Genomic DNA, 14,777 nt, shown 5'->3' with positions numbered 1-14,777 from the left:
AGGTGTACACTTGCACACACACACATATCCACCCGCACATACACAGACACAAGCAGACATTTATATAAAAAGACTGCTAAACAATTAAGCTTGTGGCCAGACAGACCTCTTATCAGACAGACAACATACACACACGCACACAAAACGCAGCTCACACGCATGGCCACTGTCTCTGGCTGCTGAGGCCAGTCTGGCTGGCTGTGTGTCTATGTTGTCTGTTTCAGAAGAAGACCTTCTGGCCAAACGCTTACATGTTTAGTAATCTTTTTATTGTGCCTTTCAGTGACTCATCATCGTCACTATACAGTGAGTAGTAATCTATCTTTCCCATAACACTGTCATATCTACAGATATTGAGTTCTCAGTTCTGCAACCAGATCACATGCTGGGGAACCAACAATTCATCACTCAGGTGATTTGCTACTTTTCCACTGTGGAATACTTTTGTACTTTTTAAGATATGAGTACAGTTTGTGACTGGCAATACATAAGAAAACAGCACTTAATCTTCAGTAACCAACACAGTAACAAACTTATGTACTAAGTCTAGGGTGTGTCACAAACAACAGCTTTTTTCTTGGAATTTGTAGTAATGGAGAACTCTTACCAGTCTCGTGGGGTTATATGCAGCAGTGAACAAATTAACTTGATTATCAAAGTGGAAACAAATGCACTAGTCAGCAGTCTCGAGAACTTGAAAGTTCTTAGAGAGGTCAGTGCAATGTGTAGTGATTAAATTAGATGTAGTCTTTGTCCTAAAGTTTTCCTAAATTAACATCTTTGTTTTGTGTTGTATGTAAATTGCTTCAGCTCTAAGTTAATGTTATACAAGTTCCATTTCACAGGTCAACGTAACATAGCATAAAGTATAAACAAAAAGGAAAATATGTAAACAACACTCTATTCTCAGTTGATTGATACACATTTGAAGAAAAAGACTGTTTTGGATGTTTATAAATTATTTTACAGGATAAATCTAATGCTTTGTTATTTTTATACTGGCTATAGAGAGACTTTATTTCTTCTTGAGTGTTATTGTCCAATATAATGGCACAGTGGATTATATTGTTGTGACAGGATGATGTTCAGGAAAATATCTAACTCTTATCTAGCACCATAATTGTGTGAATAAATGTGTTTCAAGAGTAAACAGACATGGAGCATTTGTAACATCAAGCTCAGTTGAACGAGATTTACTGTATCCCAATTTTTAAGCCCACAAATTACCCTGAGTTCTCTATTTTGCATGTTAAATAGGTTTATGATTCAGTTCCATGTCCCTAGAAAATGACTTCCTAGTGAAGCAGTGAATGGAACTGCACATAGCACATCTGCACCATTATTTCTTTACTTGCTGCAGATTTTAATAGCCTCAGGTCACAGCACACTGGTGGGAGTTTTCTTGACAAATTACTTACATGTGTATCTCGTTTCATGTCCCGAAGAACCCATAGCTCTAAAAGTTTGAGGAATTACCTTTTTCTACAATTCTCTCTTTTAGCTTGCTTACATATGTTTTTGATCAGACTGCCAAGCAAAGTTAGTGTAGACACTTGCAGTCTTTCTGTAAATTATAATCAGTTAATTTGTGTTGAATCATTCTTAAAGCCATGGCTATGTCTTGACTGGACAGTTCTATACTGTCTTCTAAGAGAACAAGTTAATTTGATGGGTGTGAGTTGGTTAAGCTAATGTGAATGTGAGATAAATGTCGTAAAAGACTGTTCAGTAACAGAGATTGATGTCAACTTTTAGAGCCATACACAGGGCATTATTCCATTAAACTGAAGACTGCCTGTGTGGCACAGTAGATGCCGGGCAGTGAGCGCTCCGTTGTCGAGCAATCAAATGCCGTGTCACCCACCTACTGCTTCGATACAACGTGGCTACATTTAAAATCTAAGCAAATAAATTTTGTACCCATTTCCTGTAAGGAGACGCTGGAACTGCCTGCCATTATTTTTCACCCATTTCTGACATCTACTCAAGAAATTATTAATCATACAATTTAATTCTCTCTGAGATGTTGAATTAATCGAGTCACGGATATTATCCTCGAGTTACTCTAATACGTAAGGATTTGCCGATTTCTCTTGAAGAAATTGGAAGCTTCATTCTCTTCCTCTCACTTCATTAAAAAACAGTTGCAAATTGTTTGCACACATCTTTGACTTGTAACTGTGCCATCAAAAAAATAGGGCCCATTATTTTGCCACCACTATCTGCACACCACACCCTATTTTCTGATCATGAAGGAGTTCCTCAAGAAGCACAAGAGGTACCTGCACTCCAGTGTTGACAGTCCTGGGAAGTGACGTACCGTGCAATTGGAACCGAGCTTTGTCTGAAAACTGAGTGAGGTGAGAATCGATTTCACCATCGTGCACTCGTCATCAGGTCGAAGTTCTTGCACGACACTTACCTCTTTGTACAGAGGTGCACGATATTTGTGTTTACTGCGAAAGATATCTAAGAGGCTTTTTATAGGAATTTTCCAGTCGGTATGCAATGTCATCAAGACCAGCTTCTATAAACACTGTACCTCATCATTTACGATTCATGTCTTGAACACTTCTCATTTCACAAAAAAATTTCACTAATTTGTGAATTGTATCAGAACTAGAAGCTCAAACACATGGAAACTTCTGTTCAAACAATCTCCAAACAGTAGAAGTGGACTCTGTATACACATACAAATCATAAACACTTGTGGTGGAACTGAAGAATTCACTCTTGACATTGTGTTTGCAAGCTTCACGGTTACATTCACGATGCCTATTTCATTGCTCAAATGACACTGGCCGACAAGGTATATATGTATGTACCTAAAAAAAAAAAAAAAAAAAAAAAAAAAAAAATGGTGGGCATAGTGTGGTCCCGTGGGAGTCATTCGAACAGTAGGCGCAGTTTTCGTGGTTGGTCTACAATACCCTGGGCAGGCAATCATCAGATAAGTGGAACACCCTGTACAATCAACTTCGCCATATTTTACACACTTTTCATTATAAAAATAAAAGCCGCAAGGTAAACTGGGAAAACCTGTACTAGATACCAGTAACGGATTAGTCCACTATGAGATTTTTGACAGGTGTTGTGTAGCTATGTATGTTGTACAAAAACTTTGATAAAAGCAGTGGTGGCCTCTATTTAATATTTACCAAAGTATTATGTATGATAATCTTTTCTGCACATCTATAAAGGACTGATTCTGCTTGTTTTCTATTGCATACATTTACATTCATGAATGCTGTACTACCCAACTTTGTTTCCAATTCAGAGCACTGAAAGATGGTGATCAAACACTATTGTAAACTCCAGCAGGTATAAATCATTTAGTCTTCTGTCATGATATTTGGATTAATGATACTTTGTCATTGATTCATCCATAGTACAAAATACATTCTGTGTATGTCCCTAACTATATTAAAAAAAATTTGCTCTCCGTGCTTGAATAACGGAATGCAATATTAGTACACATACTCATGAAACAGTGCATGTAGAAACTGACAATGTATGTAATTTTTTTTGTTTTTTGCGGAAAAAGAAACAGGGCAATTTGCTGCAATTCAGTCTGATTAACTAATGAAATTTGTGAGAGATGTATATTCATATTTGCTGGTGAATGTATGAAACTACTTGTATCAACTCAACACTTGTAACGTACATAATCATGTTATCTTCACAATTTTCTCAAGCAGTGTGGGAGTAATTCAGATGACAATTTAAGAGAAAATGTAAGTAAATTATGGGTCAGTTACTGTTTAGGTGAATGCTATTTTTGTGAAAGTTTGTTTATTGTGTCATATAATTTTCATCCTCCCAGGGGGCTCACGGTTCTTTCGTGAGCACGTGCGTGGCGAGCGTGGGGCCACAAGGTATTGCAGCCTTCCTTCTTTCCTGGGCTGCATTTCCTTTCCCTTACCTTCCACCCTCTCCTCTCCGTCTCTTGGTGTCCACGTATATGTTGGCCTCGCTATCTCCCTGGTTATGTTCGCTTTGCGATTTGGTTTTGTCGAGTAATTACCTCCTCCTTTTGGCCTTCTCTGGTCACCTTCATTCCTATTTCACTGCGTGAGCCATCTGGGGAAGAGCACCTTACCTAGTGTTTCCGGCGTGTGCCCTCCTAGTTCCTTCCAGCTTTCTCTTCACGTCGCCGTCTGATGCTAGGGTGCGTAACCAGCACGGTAGCCACCCCCCTGTGGTGGGGTTGCTATGTACCCTTTTGGTTGAGCCCCCTGGAAACACAGGGATCACACTTCTGATACCCGAGCTGTGACTTCCTCATGCATGCCTAAGAATGGTTGCTCGTTGTCCTGGAGCATCGGGACTCCCGGCAATGGCTGCCGTGCCAGACGGCCCTTGCTGTGGCTGGGCAGCGATCGTGGGGAGAGCCGCTGATCGAAGAGGGGGGTACCGGGGCGGATGCTATGCAAATGAAACACGTACGAGTCCAGAACTGTGGCCGTTCTTCTATGGCTGTCTCTTTGAATAGAAATGATTCTTTTAGTGCAGCTTCTTCTGCCCTTCAGCCTTCCCTTTCATGGCTACCCCCTACGAGGATGGTCAGGCTTGTCAGCTACCGTGAAACCTTTCGCCTGCTATCTGGTTTGCACCAGGACTGATGAGAATACTTTCACCAAAACCGAACTCTTATTTTTTGTGGAACACATTGAAGACAAGTTTGTCAAAGTGGACTCTCTGAGCAGGATGCGGTCTGCTCCGTTGTTGATCAAAACTGCTTCAGTTGCCCAGTCTGCGGCCTTTCGTGCCTGTGACCATTACACCCCCACCAGTCTTTGAATATGGTTCAAGGTGTATTTTTTCAGAGGGACATCATCAGAAACTCAGGAGGAACTTAGGGACAGTCTAGGATGGCAGGGCGTTCACTTTATTCAGCGTGTTCAGAAGGGCCCGAAGGACGATCACATTGATACTGGTGCCTTTATCCTGTCTTTTGAAGGGGATACCCTCCCTGAGAAGGTCAAGATTATGGTTTATCAACATGACATGAAGCTGTACACTCTTTGACATAAAATTCGACTGGGAGCCGGCCGTTTCAGAGCCAAAGTAAGTGCCAATCGCGACATGGGACAAATAAACTGGCCAACTCGCTAATCCTCTAAGTCTGGTTATCTGCTCAATCTGGCCCTTACTGGAGGAAAACTTGTGCCGTGATAGAGAAACCATAGGCTGATTATGCCTGTGGTCTAGCAGTAGCTTACGTTGTTTCTGTTGATAATGTCAGTGGATCGAGAGCAGCTGGCATAAAATATTTTTATAGGCTCTTCTGTCTGAATGCTGAAGACGTGAATGTAATTGTAGTGCAGATTCGATCTATTTCGCTTTCTGACACACTGATATCAAATTATTATCCAGTAACCACTGCGCGGCAGATTTCCTGCAGACTGTCCTCCTCTGGACGCCGTATGCGGCAAAGCTCCGGGATCCACTGGCTGGCTGTCGGCAGCGCCGTGGCGACACCAGTGGGGCTGCACTCCCCCATTCTTTATCGAAAGCGCCTGCTACCGCTCATCGCTTTTGATGATTTCAAACGCTTTATTATTAAATGTTGCTCCAAAGAAAATTTCTACAATTTCCATTCACACTCAAAGGCAACGGACACAGGTGCCATGATTAGTAGGCGGGTATTATATTACGTTAAATGGCAAAAGTTGAGTATGGCCCGAAATTAATTTTATAGACTGGGACGAAATTAAACCACCTCACTACAATCGATGAATTTATAAAAGCTTCATACCTCGTTTCTTTTCCTTTCAAACTCAATTATTTGTGCAACTTTTGGCCTATATTCGGATGTTTTCGTCAAGCCAGAGTGAGCGTCTGTGGTGTAAAGTGTATTACAGTTCTTGTTTCATTCCTTATGGTAAGTCTGTGATAAACTGTGTGAATATCTTGCAATGCATGCTCTGTAGCAGTGCAGGAACACTGCACATTTGGAGGTCCATGTATGGATTCATGAAGTATTTAATGTTGATTGGAAGTGATAGTTAAAGTCATCAGATTTAAACCAGAAAAATTTATTATTTTGGAGGTTTCAGAGAATGGAAAGGAATTGCTAACAATGCTGTCAGAAAACATCTACAGTTAAATGCTATGGCAAAAATTGAGAAGAGAGGAACTATATTAATCAACATGTGCACTTCATAAACAACCTCCTAACATGTTAGACTGTATGACAAAGAAAGCTCAAATTCATATCGTTGACAGTCGGTTTGAATCTTTTCAAGAACTATTTTACAGTGAAGCACCTTGGCATTTGCAAATCAGACAGCCATGATATTAACATAATTTACCAAGTCGAAATCGGACAAAGATTGATGTATAAAGGAATTCTTCAGATTTCGTATAAGGAATTTTTACTAGCAGTTAGCAACTCCATTAACTACAATGGAAAATAAAAGGTTGTATTCAGCGGCTTCCACCGAGATTGGAACTGCTATGTCATATAGTACGAGCACCGCAATGCACAAGGGTACCTCTGAGCTAACAACACACTGGCGACAATGGGCAGACAATAGTCACTGCGATGTTGCCTGAGCCTCAAAACGCAACCTTAAACACACAAACAGGTGTTACATCTGGGAAGAACGCCGTTCTTGGAGTCCAGAAATTAAATATACTTTCTAAGTATTTTGTCTTACGGTGGATTATATCGTACGAGTCTTCGATGTGGAAAACGAATGTCAAGTGAATTTAGCTTCACTGCTAGTTGACTTGTTCATGTCGGAAATGTTCTGATTTGTCCATTTGGCACTCCATTTTCTAATGCCCACAGCTCACTCAACTGACTATCTCAAAATGACAATATGTAAACTCAGACAACAGTGAACGACAAACAAAAAGAAGACAATTGATAAATAAACCCATGATAATTGAAATACCAGTAAGCAAAACAAACACACTACCAACTTATGCTCCAATATAACATTAAGCTTACTGTTTATTTGTATTAATAGAGCACAGGTGTTACAAATTCTTGTACACAAGCCATGTGTGGTGATATAAATGTGAAACTTGCATCTCAGAAACGTGTTGATATACACAACAGTATCAAATTTGAAAGACAATACGACTAGTCATTTTTCACAACACAGGAATCATAAACATAAAGGAGCAGTGCATATACAAGAGTATACAAAAAAATGGAAATGGTCATATGGCATCAGCAGCCGGGAGTTCCCAGGCAGGACGTTCAGCCACTGTGTGCAAGTCCTATTAAGTGGGACGCACGCTGGGCGACTTGGACATCAACAATGGTGATGAGGACAGCACAACACCCAGTCCCTGAGGGGAGAAAATCCCCCACCCCAGCTAGGAATCGAACCCGGGCCCCCGTGCATGGCATTCCAATGCGCTGTCCATTCAGCTACTGGGGCGGACACAATAAGACAGTTAAAACACAGCATGGATATTCAGAGAGCACAACAAATTACGGCTACGTCAAACGAGCAGTGCATATAAAACAGTGTTTTGGGCTGCCATGTTTATATATGAAAAACCTTATCTGAAGAGCTAATACTGTTTTACCCCATAGACTGAATGACTTACATCCATGTGCACAGAGACAGCACCACTTAAAAAAGGAAGTTCCATATGTCGGACATGACATCACAATGTGGCGTCGTCCATAGTCGACAAAAGCTCAGACACCGCCCGCACGCAAATGTACCATAGTTTAGCTTGTTGGTGATTCGAGTTATCACTTATTATATTGACATAATGCCATTTAGTTGCTGTGTGTTGAACTGTAGAGGCAACTACAATAGAGGCCGAAAAGTTTGTGTGTTTAAATATCTAAAGTACGAAAAAATGTGGAAGAAGTAGTTGTCAAGAATTCACACCTTACTTCTCCTGCAAGTTAAAGTATGGGTTTATCTTTTGTCTAAGTTGTTAAGAAAGTTTAACTTTAATGACTTAGCGATTCTCCCCCCCCCCCCCCCCCCCCCCCCAACATTAGGTTCTTTACGACATGGAAATTCTTTATTCCGTAAGTGCAAGGAGTATAAATATGTACAAAACTGATAATTGAGTCAAGCAGAGGTTTCTTCAAAAACATCAAGTATCTTATACTGCATTTACATGGCATTACATTTCCTCTTTAGTACATGTTGCTAGTAAACAAATCAGCTTCCAATAAAGTGTGATAGATGCACAATATAAATCACTTTCAATGGAGTGGAAGTAGTATTCAATTGTTTTCTGCTGTAAAAGCTTTCAGTAGCTGCCTGTTCATATAGTACAATATAGTAAATCAAAACCAAGTTCCAAGCAGCTGTTGTGTGTGGTACATCTGTACTAAATTATGTCTATCAACCTGATATTTAAAATTCTTGTGAGTAATTTTGGGTACAGCTCCAAGTGAGAAATGCTTCTGATTTTACAATGCACAAATAATTATTTTTCTTTAGAAATGTTGACAGTTTCACAAAAGTGAAAAATGCATATGTACATTACAGCAAATGGAAAGACAGGAAATACTTTTACGTTCAAGGATTTGTACTACATCAGCAGATGCAAAAACAAAACAAAAATCTGAACGTACATGTCTTTACAAAAAGTTACAAGTGTCTTGTGTCAGTTCTTCCTACAAACTGCATTAATTTTTGGGTCTTAATTTCATACACTTGTAAATGCCCTACACTTCCCTCATTAAATATGCAATTAAATCATTTGGAAGGAATTGAATGCTTATGTTTCTGCTAATATGAAGCACTTAAGTGGCAAAGTTCCAGCTTTCTTAATTCTGTCAATTTTGGTGAGGCCTATGAAATAATGTACAGATGCGAATTAGTGGTTGTAGTTGAAACACGTGTGTGTGTGTGTGTGTGTGTGTTTTCTCCTCTTTCTTTGAATTTATGAACAAGTACCTCCCACTAGATTTCTGATTCTCATATTACTAAACTATGAACATCTATATTATTGTCATTATTATTTTATACTGGGCATTTTACAATACTAAGTACCTTTAATTTACCATGAAACAAGTTAACCTCTTCCTCTTTTTGCTGTTTTTAGTTATCCTGTCAAATTTATTGTCATGATGCATTGGTGCATGTTTCATATTCATGAGTATATCTCTGTCTTTGATCAGAGAGGCTTCTTGGGTTTTTATAGCAGTACAGTAACTATATACACACTTAGGGGTTTTGATAGATCTGTTAAGGAGTATAAATACATGGTTGTGAAATACCTATTATTTATTCAGTGCATGTGTGCCATGTCCACTTTCAGAAGGCTGATATCCTGAGGGAAATATAAATTTGAGATGAAAGCATGGGGCAATTATTATGTGCTCCCCTTGAAAACAAGCATTTGAAGACAAATGAAGTCCATTGATATTCCAAGACTGCTGTCTTCAGTTGGTAAGTACTGAAGCAGACATCAAGGGCCGAAGCAGAAAAAGTTGAGGCTTGAAAATGTAGAACTAGCAGCAGCATTACGATATAGTCTGTCAACTAGAAATAACTATGAAGAAGTTCCCCTCAGTTCTTTACAAGAGTTACATGCCAAGAATTTGGAACTGAAAGGATGGGTGAGTGTGTGTATTTTTTAAGGTCATAAGAAACCCAGCACCATTTATTACTCATTCTGCTGTTGTAGATACAAATTTAAATATTTCATTTATGAAAAACTTGAGCTGTTAGGAAGTAGGTCCTTTCCTCGAGTAGTAAGTAATATGACATGAAATTGTGAGTCTGTTACAAGAGTTTTAAGACACAGAATCTGAGTGCTCAGAAAGTTGCATGGAGAATACAGTACATAGAGAGAAATGAGAGAGAATTTAGTAGTGTTGGGGGGGGGGGGGGGGACGAAAGGAGATGTTTGAACTCCTATCTGAACAAATAAGACATAAATAAGTGTTCCAAAATTGTAATTGCAGGTTGTAACAAGTAATTATGTATAGCCCATACGTTTCTCTGCTGATATTGTACTAATATATCTGCATAGTCAAGATATTTGGTTGTGTAAACATGTATTAATTATGTTAATTATTTTGGCATTGTAAGAAATTATATTGTAATTATACCTCTGGTTCTATATGTAATACGCTGTGAATGTAATAATTTGTAAAAACTCTGTGTATTTTACTGGCCCATAAGTAGTGTAAAGTTTGTAGTAAAGTCCTGTAGTTAACAAAATAGTTTGGCAGGGCTGGAAAAGGTGGACTTGGTGCACAAGGTGCTCAATTCCTTTGTGGCGAGTGACAATTCAAGTTCTGACTGTGATACTGAGTGGTCAGCATGTGATGAAGCAAGCTGGGATCTCTTTACTTACACTCTTGTTATGCCATCTGCCTCCTTAAATTCATTTTACTTTCATTTTTGCCTAATTACCATTAAGATGCATGAATATAATCTGAATTTTCATAAATGAGTAAAGGTTGGCCCTCAGTCTTAAGAAATGTAACACCTGGTCTAATTTTGTGCTTAGTTTTGTGTATGTAATTAATTTTCTCATTCATATTGACCATTCTATTGTTGACTTATAAACAAATACAAGTTCTATTATAATTATAAACATTTGGAAGAAGAATTACCAGGATTCTTAAAGTATTTATTTGGCTCTATTCAGAAACATATTAGCAAAGTCAGCTCTTAATTCCAAAATAATTACCAGGTTTGTCAAAGGTATTGTTTGTATAACTATATATGTTAATTTTGTTACTTAACGAAATTATTCGGCCTAACCAAAGGAGCCACTAAAAAGAAAGATTTTTCAGTGTATTCAGTAATTTATGATCATATGCCATATTGCATTTCAGTCCAAATACACTTGCTTCTGTTAATCAATTAATCATCCACTCACACAGAGAACAATAGTCAGACAGTTACAGAGTCACAATTTTGGAGTTTCTGAGGGTGACAGCAATCTGAAACGAAACAGCAGATACAAAGTGATCTGAAAGGTGCTGACTGTTACCAGTTAGTACTTTACAGGTCAGCAGCCAACTTATCGTGCCCTCATTTAACTGTTCTGTTGGCGGCTCCGTGTCATCTGCCTGCCGCTCTACCATTGGGAGCGTAATACAAACAGCTGACACACGTTATTTTGTTCCCATCATACCTCACTGCAAGCGCTGACAACATTCCTGCACGAAACACGTGAAGCGCACCACTGGCCCTTTTCTATATCTTTACTGAAAAATAGTAACACGTTGAGCACTACATTAAATCTTAGAAGTCTCAGGGCATGGCAATGAAGTCACATGGCAGCCAGGGTGCCAGCCAGGTGTCAACATGTCAGGTGGCCACGGATAACGGTAACACTATAAGCTACGAATACAGAGTGATCCGAGGCCACTGCAGAGTGCCACTGACAGGCAAAGCTCCAAGCGTACTCAGTAAACATGTAGACAATATTAGTGGAGTGAGCGTTTCCCAGATAGACAGAGTGTGGGACAACAGGGATAAAGGGACACCGAAACGTAACAAAAAGCCGACGGCAGGCTTAGGACGCAGTGTGTGACCGCCTCTCTCACTACAACTGGGCTCTAGAAAACAACTGGGCTCTAGAAAACTACTGGCCAGCAGTACACAATTGGAGCCAATGGGGTGGTGGGACACCATCACTGTCACATCACGCCAGGGACAGGTGGGTGCGAAAGGGAAAGCCGAACAGAAGTTGAGGCAGAATGCTCCGAGCGCAGTATCGGCACAGTTAACCAAACCGTACGAGATTAGTTTTGGAACTCTCGTGTGTCGTATTGTGGATGCAGGTGCTGTTAATACTGGCAGCCGCGTTTCCAAGCAGACCGAATGTAGCTAGCCAGTCACGGTCACTGTGCTAAAAGCTCAGCCTCACTTGCGTACAACTCCTTCAAGGCAAGTACAGCAAGAATTGAAACTGTTTTTTGTATCAATTTAGACATTGCGAAACACTTCTAGTTGAGATTATTTCAAGTGGATTTCCAGTCCTTGCCTTGTGTGATAAGGGATTTAACATTACAGGCAGGTCAAGACTCTGTCTCACACAGGCCAAATGGCTAATTTCCTTCTGAAAAACAGTCACGCAATCGCACGTAGTACTCAGACTTGGGATACCACATCATGTAGTATGTTTTGTTGAAGAAATGAAGTGTTTCAAAAGCAGAAATATAAAAATAAAAGTTAAACATTTCAGTGGCATTTAAATTTACTACCCGAAATGAGGACTGGAAAAATTTATAAAAGTAGTCCATTAAAATTAAAAGTCTAGATTAGGTATATAGGTGTGGCTTGCACACAAGTTTCTATGCATGTGCCGACATTGGGTTCAATGGTTTGAAAGAAACCAGTAGTGAAGTAAAGAAGAAGAAGACGACTTAGAAGCCTGAGGCAATAGCAACAGAACAACACGAGACAAGGGACTTAGGTAAACATGTTGTCAACTCGGCGTACAATAGCGGCAACAGAAAAGCATTACACAGGACAACCAACAGACTTAGAGAATGTGCTCATAATTTATATCGTCAAACACTGAAGTCGAGGTTCTTCCAGTTCACTCGATCAGGCAACTTTTTACCAGTCAGGGTATCTTTGTACCACTAACTACTTGTGTTTCAAATGGGCGTTCCACCTATTTGCTTATTTTGTACTAAAAGTAACAGTTTTATTACCTCTGTGATTTCTAGTTACTATTTCAGCTGTCTTTCCAACTTCCTGCAAGCGCTTAGGCTTGTGATTATTCTTTCAATGCACTTGCCGTGAGTAGAGCTTCTGGCAACTGTGGTTTAAGATGAACAATGCCAGGTTGATACAAATATCTTGATATGTCAAAATAAACCCCCAGTACTGAATTCACACTACTTGTTTTCACTTCTTTTTAACACCCGATTTCCTCCTGGTGTGATCCAAATTTACCCAGGGCACTAAATTTTGTAAAAATTCTTAGTTTTTTTTTTTTAAGACTGGTCTAAAGTTATCTGGGATGACAAAGTAACATTAAACCAGCATTGAAACAGAAATTTTATTCTAACAGAGCATATTTGAGATGCATCTTCACTTGGCCAAGCACTCAGTAACTATAGACATAAAATGTTAAAATGGCTGTTGTAATTTATTTTGTGTCCAGTACTTTCAAAAAATGTTAAAAAGTGGCACAAATTTACTCCAACTGACTGTAGCAGTAATACCAACAAAATTTCAGAACAGAAAGTGGCCTTATTTCCTTTATCTCATCTCAACACTAACGTCAGTTGTGCAGCAACCTTAATTCTTGCTTCAGGATTACCAATAACCTATAACACAATACAAATGTATTGATACTTGATGCTTAGATAATGGTCAAAATGGCTCTGAGCACTATGAGACTTAACTTCTGAGGTAACCAGTCCCCTAGAACTTAGAACTACTTAAACCTAAATAACCTAAGCACATCACACACACCCATGCCCGAGGCAGGATTCGAACCTGACACCGTAGCGGTCGAGCGGTTCCAGACTGTAGCGCCTAGAACCGCTCTGCCACACCGGCCGGCCGATGCCTCGATAATGCATTTCTACAAGTACAGTTCTGAAACTTATACTCTCCTCTCGTATTCCTGTTGTGGCATCACTGAATGTAAAACCTGGGTGACTGCAACTGAGGCTGAGCACTCTCTTGCTGGCATTTTTTACATTCTGTCCTTAGAGTGACATGTCTGGCTCTTAACTATAGAGCATAACATTAAGTAAGAATTTAAAAATTATTTGCCTGGAAGCTGAAACATAGCAAGTTGAAACCGAACAGTTACATGCTACATCCGTCCTCATTATCTTATCGTCATAACTAGATAACTGATTACTCCTAAGCATACATACATATTTATAAAACTTTCCATTTGGTTATGGGTTTCATGTTTGTATAATTTCTGCAACCCTGAATTCCCCCCGCACTCCCTCCACCAAAGCTCGATACATTCAAAAAGTTTCTAAATTGAATTAGGTGTGATAACGGCATGATGTTGGCCTTTTACACCAACCCATGAACCAAGTTTTAGCAAAACCCAACTACTGTTGTGTGTATTAACACTCCAGATCACTAGGTTTTAGCAAAGCACGATATATTCATTCTTATAGTTACAGCACGAGTTGACAAATGCTTTGTAATTACTCTCTCACATCTCGACTCTCCTTCCACACCTCAACTCTCTTTTCACAGCAAGTGGTTAACAACAATGGAGTATATTGGTTGCTTTAAGTGATGTTACTCATTGTTGTAACAATATTTACTGGTGCAAAGAGTGTTGCAACCAGACTTCATTGCTGTCAGAGCACCTGAGGTTTGCTTTTAGGCAAGTATTCACTTGGCACTCATTTGCACGTCTACAAATAAGTATTGCAAGTGGAAGCGGCATGGATGATGATTCTTGTGGTTCTGAGAACAGCATATAGGTCAAAGAATGTTCAGATGGAAGAAAACTCTGATTTGAGAAGAGCTTACATTGGCTTGAACGGCAAAGCAAAAAGCATGGACTTGACATTTCACCTTCAAAAGCTAAAGAAATGAAAGAATGTAAAGCTGCTGAACTCTACTTTGAAGATATTTTGCACCTTCATCATCAAGTGACACCCTTGACAGCAAGCAGGTTCCATGAAAGATGAAGGTTGCCAAGGAAAGGACAGGAGGCGACAGAATGGGAAATGATCATAAGGAGGTAACTATTGCCATTAAGAACGATGAAAAAATGTAAATGCAGAGAGGGCCATCATGGGAGGGGGAAGTCTACGAGAGGTTATTTGCCTTCAGATCTCACACACAATAAAATGTTCAAGATATTCTGCGAAGAAACAAAACAAT

This window comes from Schistocerca gregaria, chromosome 11 (assembly GCF_023897955.1).
Source record: "Schistocerca gregaria isolate iqSchGreg1 chromosome 11, iqSchGreg1.2, whole genome shotgun sequence".
Lineage (NCBI taxonomy): Eukaryota > Metazoa > Arthropoda > Insecta > Orthoptera > Acrididae > Schistocerca > Schistocerca gregaria.
The sequence above is the reverse complement of the archived record's forward strand: the minus strand, read 5'-3'. Positions refer to the sequence as shown.